The 11,931-nt window shown below is 41.6% G+C and overlaps 1 long non-coding RNA gene across 1 annotated transcript; it reads left to right on the forward strand.

The window, feature by feature from the left end:
• The first annotated feature begins 1,300 nt into the window (after positions 1-1,300).
• LOC143412792 (uncharacterized) lies at positions 1,301-2,947 on the forward strand. The gene is made up of 3 exons (XR_013093329.1): positions 1,301-1,434; positions 1,965-2,011; positions 2,382-2,947. It is a non-coding gene; the product is annotated as an uncharacterized LOC143412792 (long non-coding RNA).
• Positions 2,948-11,931: the final 8,984 nt, after the last annotated feature.

Below are 11,931 nucleotides of genomic sequence, written 5' to 3' on the forward strand. Positions count from 1 at the left end.
TATATGTTATTCCTTCCTAGTTAAATTTACCCTTTTTAATTTTTCATATTTATTTCCTATCTTATTCATAGCCTTTTCCTTTTTTGTTTTCTTTAGGTCACGAGCAGTTGTCCAAGCATTTCACTACATATCGTACTGTGTATGACTGTGTACATGACAAATAAAATTTGAATTTGAATTGAAAACAGAGTTCACGATAAAACGATAACAAAATAATGCTAAAAACCGCTAAAAACCCTGAAAACCATACATTTCACACCTGAGCCTCAACTCTCACGGCCCGGTACCAAACAACTCACGTGGCCCGGGGGCTGGAGACCGCTGGTCTAAAGGAAGTTGGTGATAAAATTCTCTGTTCTATGGGATGAGGTTTCTGCTTCTGAAAGAACAGGAAACACAGCAGTTAAATGTCACGTCTCTTAAGTTTGAACAGCATTAAAAACATGAAGAATTATCTGTAAACTCTGATCTGAGATGAACAAAAATGTGGAAATAATGTGCACAAGAACATCCATCCATTTTCTGTTTGTGCAAGCACAACCACGAAAAAACAACAACAAAGAAAACAACAGCTACACTGAATTTGAAATCATCAGATAAGCTGAAAAACAACAATAAAAAGTTTTTTGTGATTATTTTTTATGTTTTGTTTTATTTTTATGTTTACACTGCACCCAAACCCAATGCCCCCAATGATGGTGAGACAATAGGGTATGTAAAAAAGCCAGTTGAGGTGGTTTGATCGTCCAAATCAAATTAAGCAGTTTCATTGTGGCATGGAAGTTTGACTCTAGAATATGAAAACATCTAAATTTAGCTGCAGCATTAGCCAAAACGTAAAGAATACACACAACATGAATGGGTCCAGATAGCCAAAGAACAAAGTACACAGAAAATGAGTCTGTGATAAGTCTGGAAGGCCATCTGAGGCCAAGAGAGCCCTTACTGCAGAGACTCTCTGGCCTTCAGCCTAGAGGGAGAAAATAGGAGTGGAAGGGAGGGGGAAAAAGCAGAAATGTGAACAAAGATGGAAGAGAAATGGATGCCAGCACCATCTGTGTGTCAGCTTACTGTGACTAAGGTTTGTGGATTTTTGAGCTGAGGTGTCTGATGTATGATGAAGAGGCTGAAGATGACCAGCAGCCTACAATCAAAAAAGTGAAATTTGGTGGTTATTGCATTTACAAGACTCTAACATGTAATTTGAACACAATGAATTTATGTTTCTAAGGTGAACGTAATAAAATCATATAAGATCTACATGAAATTTATCAACTTAGCGCTTCTTAAATTTATTCTTGTTGATATGACATGATAAAATCTAACAAGAGTGGTTAGCTGCCTTAAAGACTCGCGATATCACAAGATCACGTGAGATTCTAAACAACAAGAGGCAGGAAAGCACATGGTTTGCTTCACGGTCATCTTGGAAAGGTAAGAGTGAATCTATCTTCATCCATCTTGATGAAAATACTTTTTGCACAAAGGTATCATTAGTTTGTCGATTCTTTTCAGTTCTATTTATTCACATTTGTTTTTAAAAAAAAAAAAAATCTGTTTGTTTATGCCACTCTAGCTAGCTAACACGTTAGTGCAAGAATATAGCACAATGTCATGCTAGCATGATAGCCTAATATGAAAGACTTAGCTACTCCAAATATAGATATTGTTTATAACTTAACCTCTGCACATAAGCTAGTTTGGCTCTACCACAGACACTGTTGTGATAAATTTACATTTTACGTGTGGGTTGTTGAAATTTGTAAGTTTGTAAGTTGCAACTGATGGACAGTGGTTTATTTAACAATTTATATGTTTTTAGTACACTGAGGAGGAAAGACAAAACATGAACAGATATGTTTTCCTGTTTTTTAATTTTTTTGAAATTAAATATTTTTCTACTTAATAAATTTGGAGACTTGCAGTTCCCTCCTGTAAAGATAATAAATGTTTAATCTTATCAGGTGGTGAAAGGTCTGGAGAGCTGGCAGGCCAGTTCATCAAATTCATGGTGAGCTAATATTTTTCTTAAAAATTATCACATTCCCATGTTAAAAATGTAATATATTCATTTGTAAGTGACATATAGTTTTGAGACCAAGAAAACATTGCATTCTGATTTTATGTACACATCATCTAAACTTTCTTGAATTGGGGGTATGGCATGATTAAATTAATACACAAATTACAAAACAATATTAAAATGACAGACTTGTCTAAAATGCATAAATACTATTTGAAAAGATTAAGACTGTAAAACAATAGCCTCTGTATTTCTCACAAATTCCTGGTAATTCAACTAAAAGTTCTTTAATCCCACTGCTAGGTCGTTGAGATGGATTTCCGTATATATTTGTTTTTTTCCCCCTCTGTGTATAAAGACTGATGCTGTTGAAATCAGAAGAGAATACATCGCCAAAGGTCTTTGCGTGTACCTGAATGAAGATCCTGAGAAGCTGGTGAAGAATTACCTGGTATGTTAACTTGCCTGTATCCTTAACTAAGGAGATGATCAAAGATAAGCTTGAACTACATACAAAAAGTTTCAGGGGATGGGGTTTTCCTATAAATTACCGGTGGCTGTAAAAAAAATACCTTTTAAAATAGGAAAAGTAAGAGCTTTAAGTTTCTCACTGGATACTACACACACCATTCTTGAGTGTTTTATACTATCATTATTATAATATCATTATAATAACCTCATTCATACACACATTCATACAAGATTTTTATGTAACATTTACACTTCAATGGATGTATCAGGAGCAACTTGGGGTTCAGTATGTTACCCATTGATAGTTTTAGTATCAGATTAGAGAAGCCAGGGATTAAACCAGTAGACAACTTGCTCTACCTCCTGTGCCACAGTCACCCCTATCACAACTCAAGATTTTGAAAGACAGGACATTGTTGAGGTATTGAATGAACTTCTCTTGAGTCAGGAAAAATATCGGGCAGTCTTTTTTGATTACATTTACATTATTATAAGGCTTGAATGAATAAAACTTTTAGGTATTTTACATTAACTCATTCACTGCCATTGACGTCTATAGCCGTCAATTGCAGTGAATGAGTCAATGGGTTTAACTCATTCACTGCCAATGGCTGGCAGTTTACTTGCATTTCATGTATTCTTTATACATTATGTGAAATTTGCTATAAATTCAATAAATTGGAGAAAACAAAAAGATGTGTATGACAAATTTTTTATTTACCTTTTAGATGTAATAGTGAAATGTATGTTAACCAGACTCTAGACTTTGTTAAATGCTCCAAAAAATTACTCTTTAAATTAACTTAAAATAATCATGGAAAGAATTTCCACATGATTAAATTGCTTTCTATTAGCATTAAAGACTTGTGTTGGAATAACTTAATTTGTATGAGTTGGTTCAACTCAATTAACTTAAGCTGGGACCAAATTTAGTAAATTAGTTGAAGAAAACCTGAATTGAGTTGGAACAAAACTCTTTAAGTTGGATCAACACTATTAAAATATATTGGATCAAAATGCAGTAAATACGTTGATTCATCAATCTTTAATTAAGTTGGTCCAACTTGAGTGCATTAAGTTGGAGTAACAGAATTGCATAATGCTAAAATAAAGCAATTTAATCACGTGGAAATTCTTTCCATGATTTTTTTATGTTCATTTAAAGAGTTATTTTTATGAGTGTAGTTGTTGAAAAGGAAATGCACTACATGGCTGCTGAAGTAGCAGTGCCTATTCTAAAAGAGTGGCCTGAATATAATTTAGGGCCAAGACGGTACCTGACAAACATTCAACTGAAGTACTGAGTAGACCAGGATTCTGACATGGGGATAAAGGGAGAAGATGGTAACTTTCCTGAGGTTAAGAAATACAGAAACCTTTGATTGCTAAGAATACAGTTCAGACCAAGATGTAACAAACTACAATGCAAGAAAGGCTTCAGACTATATATATTTTTACTATGCCATCTATTTGGCATTATAGAAACTGGAATTGCACAGGACTGTAGAAATTTGGATGGGATGAAGTGACATGCCAACCAAGAGTCAGGAAGAGGCGTTCTCCATGTGAAATTATAGGAATCTAAGAGAAGACGTTAAACCTTTTCTCTTAGTGTCATGTGGAAGTAAATTGGATACAAGGAGGTGAGTTAAGACAGGATTAGAGTTGAAAAGGGATGAAGGACTGATGGAGATGGATTTGCATCTAGGCACAGGATGTTGAAAAGCTGAGAAAGATCAGTTGTGACTGTAGAAATGTGGAGAAACAAAATCTGGGAACGCATCAAAGGGTATTATTGCAGGAGAAGAGTCGTTTCACTCATCTAGCCAACAGCAGTTTCCCTGTCATTTGAATTGCCAACTCTTCAGAAACGGACACCAAATATAGCATTGCTATGTCTTTGTGAAATATATCACTGGGTAGAAGACTGAGATAAAGCAAACCAGTTTTCCATGTGCAAATCACATTTCTATGGCGACTAGATCGTCACCAATTGACAGATTTCTAAACAGATGATGAGCACAACTGCTATGTTAGCATTAGAAGTAACCTCACATTTGTAGAATGAGAAAAGGAGACAAATTAATTTCTTTGTCTGTGCACAAACATTCTCCAAGGTAAAGACGCTTGCAACCTGAGGATTGTAAGGGTGACCCAATGAAGGAGGAAATGCAGATGGCAACTTTGGCAAGGATGTAGACTATGAGGCTATGAGCAGGAGAGTTAGAAGATGTATGGATGTGGTGCACGCTCCATATGGTTATGTTTAATCTTCCATCTGGACTTGGGTCATCCATTGGACTTCCTCCACATTGACACTAGCTCTGCCTCTCTTGACCTTGCTGCCTTCTTACATACCTCCCCCCTTTGCCTATTCCATCATCTTCCACCACCAGGAGCAGTGGTTCGATCGGCCACAGGAGCAGTCAGTCATCGTAAACCTGGGGAAGGCCAAACTGTTTGGATATCTTTTTCCAACAGTCACTTTCCAGGTACTTCAGCCCCTTTGCCTTAACATTAACCCATGTCAGGGGCAGACTAGACGCCAACCTGCCTCGGCACAACATTTTCAACTGACTGATATGAGGGTACAGTCCAGGTGTGTCTCTCTTCACCAAAATACAAAGATGTAAATGTTTCAAAAAGGAATCAGCACCATGTCTAATTTTTAGTTAAAAATGGCTAAAAAGATAGCGTTGTTAAATGTATTCATGATCATTTTCTCTCAAAACAGTCCCACCATTTCAAATGAAGAGTCTTGAACTTTTCTGTTCTGGACCTTGAACTAAAGCCAAAACTCAGTAATACACTTAGGTCTTAGTCGTTTCATTGAAAATCCACTGCAGTTGTTAGGGCCTGGCGGCTTATGCATAAACCTATTGTGCCTTTTCCTACAGACATAAGATGTTCATCCGTCATGACATTAAGCACATAAACCATCATGGACGTAAACAGTTTCTCCCTCTGCCCCAGTGTTTCGTTCTTCTGCAGAACCATCACCAGACTTCAGGGTATTCAAGGTCAGAGCCTGGCTTCTCTTCCTGCTCTTGTGTTTATGAGTTTTAGTTTACTGCTCATATAGGATTAACACTGCAGCTCCAATAAATGCTCATATTAAACAAACAGGCAGAGGTTTAATGGCTGTATATTTTTGTCCATTATCATTTATGGCCTCCTGTCATAATCTGAGGAGAGGCTGACAGACGCCTCGCATTCCTGGCAGATCACAGCACACAGACCGTAAACAGACCTGACACACTGCAGGTAAACACTTGGGAGTTTTATTCGCCAATAAAATCTGGTTAAAGTGATGACATTAAGGTTTTTTGGAGTTTCAGTCAAAGTTTTACGTCTTCTTTCCATAAAGTGCGACTGGCAGATCGACTGCTCCTGCTGTAATGAAGTCACCTTTGGAAGTGTAATTTCACACAAATGTGTTTAAATCCTTACAAAGTAGAAAACAGCTTGGAGCTTCTAACAAACAGGACAAACTCCAGATCACCTACTAATCATAAAAGTCAGTATAAATCCATTTTTACTACCAACAAAGGCGTTAAAGTTACAAATTATAAACATTTAACTCTGGACATCTGGGAATCACAACATTGTATAATCCAAACATTTCAGCAAAATGTCCAGTGTAATTGTTTGATTTTAATACTTTCTGTTCCGTTATTTGAGGTTATGGATGTTATTTGACTGGAGGCATAACACACAGACACACGAGACGCCCCATTACTCCTATGAGTGTCCTTTATTATTTTCCATCCCCCCCTACAACAACAACCCAGCAGAAACGTTCCTACCACTTAACATTTACCTGATACTACATCCCCCCTACTAAATAGGATGTGATGCTGGAATATAACCAAGAAAACAGATTAGACCCGCACGCTTTAAAGTATACTATTACTATGTCCTTGTGCTTTATCTGGTAACAGCTTGTTTACTGAACTCGCTTGGTTTCAAACCAGACTACTCAGAATGTCCAAAAATAAACTCTCAAAGTATACAACTCTGAACACTAAGCATAAGTGCACATTTCTGAACTATTCAGTGCAGCTACAAACAACATGTTTAAACAGTGCAACCATTTGCTTTATTTCTCATTGTCTCTATGAGGGATGGGGTAGACTACCCAGCCCTCAGCCTGAGTGTGGGGATTATTCTGCCCCAGTGCTCACTCAGTTCCAAGCCCTATGAGCAAACATAGTCTTTTAGGTATGCTGGAGGCCTCCTAGACCTGGGTTGGATTTGGCTCCCAGCTTCAGGAGTCTGCTGGCTGGCCTCCTGTGAGATAGTGTCTGGAACCGACACAATCTGTGCAGCTGGAACAGAGTTCTCAGGTGAAGCCTCTGGTGGATCGCCAGAAATCTCTGGTGCCCCAGGTGTCCATGTAAGATGGTAACGGTTTCTTCTCAGCGTGCCCTTTGCTGTCTCGATGATGTAGGACCTCGGTGAGCCTGCCATGGACACGACTGTCCCTCTAGTATCCATGTCTGAGACCCACACTTTGTCTCCAGGATTGAGCTGTAGCATATCATGTGCTCTGTGTCTGCGGTTGTAGTTTTGTCTTTGCTTTTGTCTGTACGATTGTTCTATAGCTTTGAGCTTGTCTGTGTCCGTACCTCTTGGATGTAGCTGTGATGGGATGACAGGAATAGTTGTCCTTATCCGTCTACCCATGAGAAGCTCCGTTGGGCTGTAGCCATTTGCCAATGGAGTGGCCCGGTATGCCATAAGGGCGAGATAGGGATCGCCAGACTTTTTAAGAAGACTTTTGATGGTCCTGACTGCCCTCTCGGCCTCCCCATTGCTCTGAGGGAAGTGGGGACTGGATGTCTCATGGCTAAAACCCCATTCTTGTGCAAATCTTTTGAAGGAATCAGACGAAAACTGAGGTCCATTATCAGAGCGAACCCGCTCTGGTATGCCATGACGTGCAAAGATTGATTTACAGTGCACGATCACTGCCTCTGATGTTGTAGATGTCAGTTTGGCAACTTCGAAGAATCTGGAAAAGTAATCCACAATGACCAGGTACTGTTTATTCTCTATCTGGAACAGATCAGTTCCCACCATGGCCCACGGTCTTTGTGGGAACTCGGTAGGTAGCATGGTTTCTTTGTGGTTAGTCCGCTCACGGCAGCAAGTGTCACAGGTCCCAATCACTTTTATCAGCTCACTGCTCAGGCCTGGCCACCAAACAGATTGTTTAGCTCTCTCTCTGCATTTCGTTATTCCTAGGTGTCCCTCATGTAGTTTAGACAGAATGTCTGCTCTGAGCGATGTGGGAATCACTATTCTGCTCCCATAAAGAAGCAAACCATTGTGGACTGTGAGGTCACCTGAAAATGGCAGATAAGGCTGGAAAACCCTTTCGATGGAGTACTTATCTGGCCATCCTTCCACACAGAACTTCTTCAGCTGGCTTAGAATGCTGTCATTGTCCTGATGTGTCTGGATTTCTCTGAGTCGTGGCTCTGTGGCTGGCAGGCTTGCTATGACGGACTCCACATACAAGTTGATTTCTTCCTCCGGCAAACCCTCAGTTGTGTCACATACAGGAGCTCTGGACAGTACATCTGCTGTTGCAATGTCTCTACCAGGAACATGAGATATGGTATAAGAGAACCTCATCAATCGCATGCGTAGACGTTGTATATGAGGTGGAAGCTCGTCCAGGCCCTTGGAGCCAAGCAACGAGACCAGAGGTTTGTGGTCTGTTTCAATGTGGAATGTTTTCCCAATTAGGAACTCTGCAAACCTCTCACAGGCCCATGTTGAAGCGAGGGCCTCCTTCTCAATTTGAGCATATCGCTGCTCTGTCGCGCTGAGAGCTTTTGAAGCGTATGCTACTGGTTTCCACCCTAGATCGGCGTGCCGCTGGAGAAGCACTGCTCCCAAGCCATACGAAGTTGAATCAGCTGATACGCACGTTTCAGCATTTGGATCATACAGAGCAAGCCCTGGGGGTGTTGTCAGTTCTTTTTTGATGCCGTCAAAAGCCTGCTGCTGCTGTGGCCCCCATGATCACAGGTTGGACTTCTTCAGTAGATCTCTTAGGGGGCGCGTTTTTTCCGCCAGGTGAGGAAGAAACTTTCCTAGGTGATTCACCATGCCCAGGAAGCGTCTCACCTCACTTATGTTGCTGGGCTCATCCATGGAACTCACGGCATGCGTCTTGTCAGGATCTGTGCTAACCCCCGATGCCTCAATGACCTGCCCCAGGAACTTTATCCTGTTCTTGGAGAACTCACACTTGTCGTTCAATGTTACTCCAGCCTCCTGCAGTCGAACCAGTGCTTTTCGAAGTCTCTCATCATGCTCTGCTTGTGACGTCCCCCAGATGAGCACATCATCCATCTGGCAGAGGACTCCTTCTAAACCCTCAAGAATGCGTGCCATCCGTTTCTGGAAGTGTTCTGGGGCTGATGAGATTCCAAAGCACAGACGATTGTAACAATACCGACCAAAAGGTGTAATAAAGGTCGTGAGAAAAGAAGAGTCCCTGGATAAGGGAATCTGCCAAAATCCTGCATTGGCATCCAGCTTTGAAAACACTTTTGCTCCTGCAAGCTGTCCTAGTGTGTGTTCTACTGAAGGGAGTGGATGCTTCTCTCTCATGACATATTTGTTTAGTTCAGTGAGATCGCTGCATATTCTCACTTTGCGCTTAGGAACCACCACCATAGGCGCGCACCAATCAGTGGGCTCCTCCACCTTGGAAATGACACCCTGCTGCTCCATCCTGTTCAGCTCTTCTTTAACCTTTGGTAAGAGTGGAAGAGAGATTCGCCTAGGGGTCGAGAGGGAAAACGGCTGTGCCTCTGGTTTCAGAACAATACTGTACTCCCCCTCCATTTTGCCTAAGCCGTTGAAAAGCTTGGGGAATTCTTGTTTGACAGCGTCAATAGAGTCTAAGCTAATATGATTAACTCTAGCAACCAGCTGTAGTGCCACTGCAGCATGCCCGCTCAGCAGCGGTGTGCATAAACCCTTTACGACATAAATGTCTTCTTTGGTTTTGTGGTTGTTCTTGCTGAGAGTGGCTGTGAACATGCCTTTTACCTTCAGACGTGTTCCTCCTGGGCCCTGCAGAACCCTTTTGGGCTTATCCAATCTCCCCAACTGATGCTGTGTGTAGAAAGTCTCTGGGACTGCTGTGACATCCGCTCCGGTGTCGATTTTAAAGAATGTGTTGCATTTGTCCACATGTATCTCTGTTACCCATGGACTCTCTTTGGTGTCCGCAGAGAGGGAACCCAAGAAAGCGACCTCATCATCTGTATCGCTGTTCTCTGAAACTGTTGCAGCATTGACTTCACACAGTTTTTTGTTTCTGCACATCCTGGCAAAATGTCCTTTTTTCTTACAGTAATTACATGCGGCTTCCCTCGCAGGGCATTGTTGAAGATTGTGACCTTTTATGTCTCCACATCTTCTGCATTGTGTCTTTTTTTCTTTCTGTGTTTTGACGGTTTGTTTATGTAGCGGTGTCAGCTGCTTGGGACGTGCCCCTTCTTGCCGTTTAGCATGGACGCGGTTCAGTTGTGAGTTGGTAATATCCATTTTAAAGTTAGTGCTTAGCATCTCTTGTTGCTTCTTTACAAGCTCACTTTGTCGGGCTCTGTTAAGCGCTTTCTCTAGCGTTAGTTCTGGATCCATTTGTAGCTGTTCTGACAATCGTTTGTCTTTCAGACCCACGACAAATCTGTCTCGCACCATTTCGTCATGCAAAGTCCCGTATCCACAATGTTCTGCCAGACAATGCAGTGCAGTATGGAAGTTGTCAACTGACTCACCCGTCTCTTGTTGGCGCTGGTTAAACTTCGCTCGCTCAAATATGATGTTTCTTCGGGCTACGAAGTGAGCATCCAACCTCCTTTTAACGGTCTCATAATCGCTCGCCTCTTCGGGAGTCAGGTGCAGGGATACCAATATGTCCTCTGCCTCCTCGCCCATAGTGTAGATAAGGGCGTTCACTTGATTTTCGTCCGCTTGCGTCTCCAATCCAGACGCGATGCGAAATCTGTCAAAACGCTTTATCCATTTGGTCCAGTCGTCGGACCTAAAAGTGAACTTCTCCGGCGGGGTGACTTGAAACTGACTCATGACGCCACGTCTCTTTTCGCGCAGCTCCTCTATGGCCGACCTTTAACCTGGCACCGACGCCAAAACCTTTCAACTAACGTTTCCAGTTGTCTTCTGTTGTCAAATAACGGAACATGGTTGTCTTCTGACACCATGTTCCGTTATTTGAGGTTATGGATGTTATTTGACTGGAGGCATAACACACAGACACACGAGACGCCCCATTACTCCTATGAGTGTCCTTTATTATTTTCCATCCCCCCCTACAACAACAACCCAGCAGAAACGTTCCTACCACTTAACATTTACCTGATACTACACTTTCATACCAAATTTTATTGTTCCTCCACCACTGGACCCCTTGCCCAGCAACCACAAATAAACATGAACTTTTAGCTCCACAAAAGTCTTTGTATTATGCATTGTCCCAAACACTTATATGAATGACTAACTCCACGCCCAGCTGTTCCCTTTCCTTTGCTCCACCTTCCTTTCCCTTTTTCCTGGATGGTCACCCTCTTAGGGATGAGGGCAATTTGCCAGGCCAGGGAGCCATGCAAAAAATCTGCTAGCAACTAAAGCAATCACAAGTAGGGATCGGTACCGGTACCATTATGGCACCGGTTCTGACATAAACGGTAGTAACCAGACCAAAAAGCAGCGCACATTTCGGTGCTTTTCCCCCCTGAGATGTCATACACTTTGGATTCTAGCCAATCATTTTACCTTTCCAAGGATAGTAGCCGGGCCCATGTACGTATACGTTCATTTAGAGCAGAGCTACAGATTAAAAATGCCCAAGGCAAAGCCGTCAAAAGTCAGACTATACTTCACAGCAAAAGATGCAAACTTAGCAGCCTGCAACAAGTGCTTTAAGCACCAGGCCCCTGGTACTGGGGACAAAAAGGAGATGATCACGTTTAATCGGTTATAACACAGGGTGAGAAATATAAGTCCAGACATGTGTGGTATCCACAGAAACTTCTGAATCTCAGTTAAAATGTCAGGTAAACCATTTCTATAACCACCAAACTCAACGAAAACAAGCCATGATTAAATGAGCAGTTACGTAAATGCGCACAAGTCCGCTAAACAAACAAAGCCGAACCAGAAATTCTCCAGACTTCATGTAACTGGCTAAAGATAGCTCTGGAAGATAACCAGCCTATCACCAATTCCAAACACCAAGTTTCACCACACGTTGACCAAACTCACTGAATGAGCTGCAAAAGAAGACCACAAAAACACATAGCGGCGCAAATGCGCCAAGACAGAAATTGGCTCACTGTCCAGATTTCCTCTATTATTTTCGCCGGTAGCCACGTGATTATCAGCAGTTACCA

Source organism: Maylandia zebra, linkage group LG15 (genome assembly GCF_041146795.1).
Source record: "Maylandia zebra isolate NMK-2024a linkage group LG15, Mzebra_GT3a, whole genome shotgun sequence".
Taxonomy (NCBI): domain Eukaryota; kingdom Metazoa; phylum Chordata; class Actinopteri; order Cichliformes; family Cichlidae; genus Maylandia; species Maylandia zebra.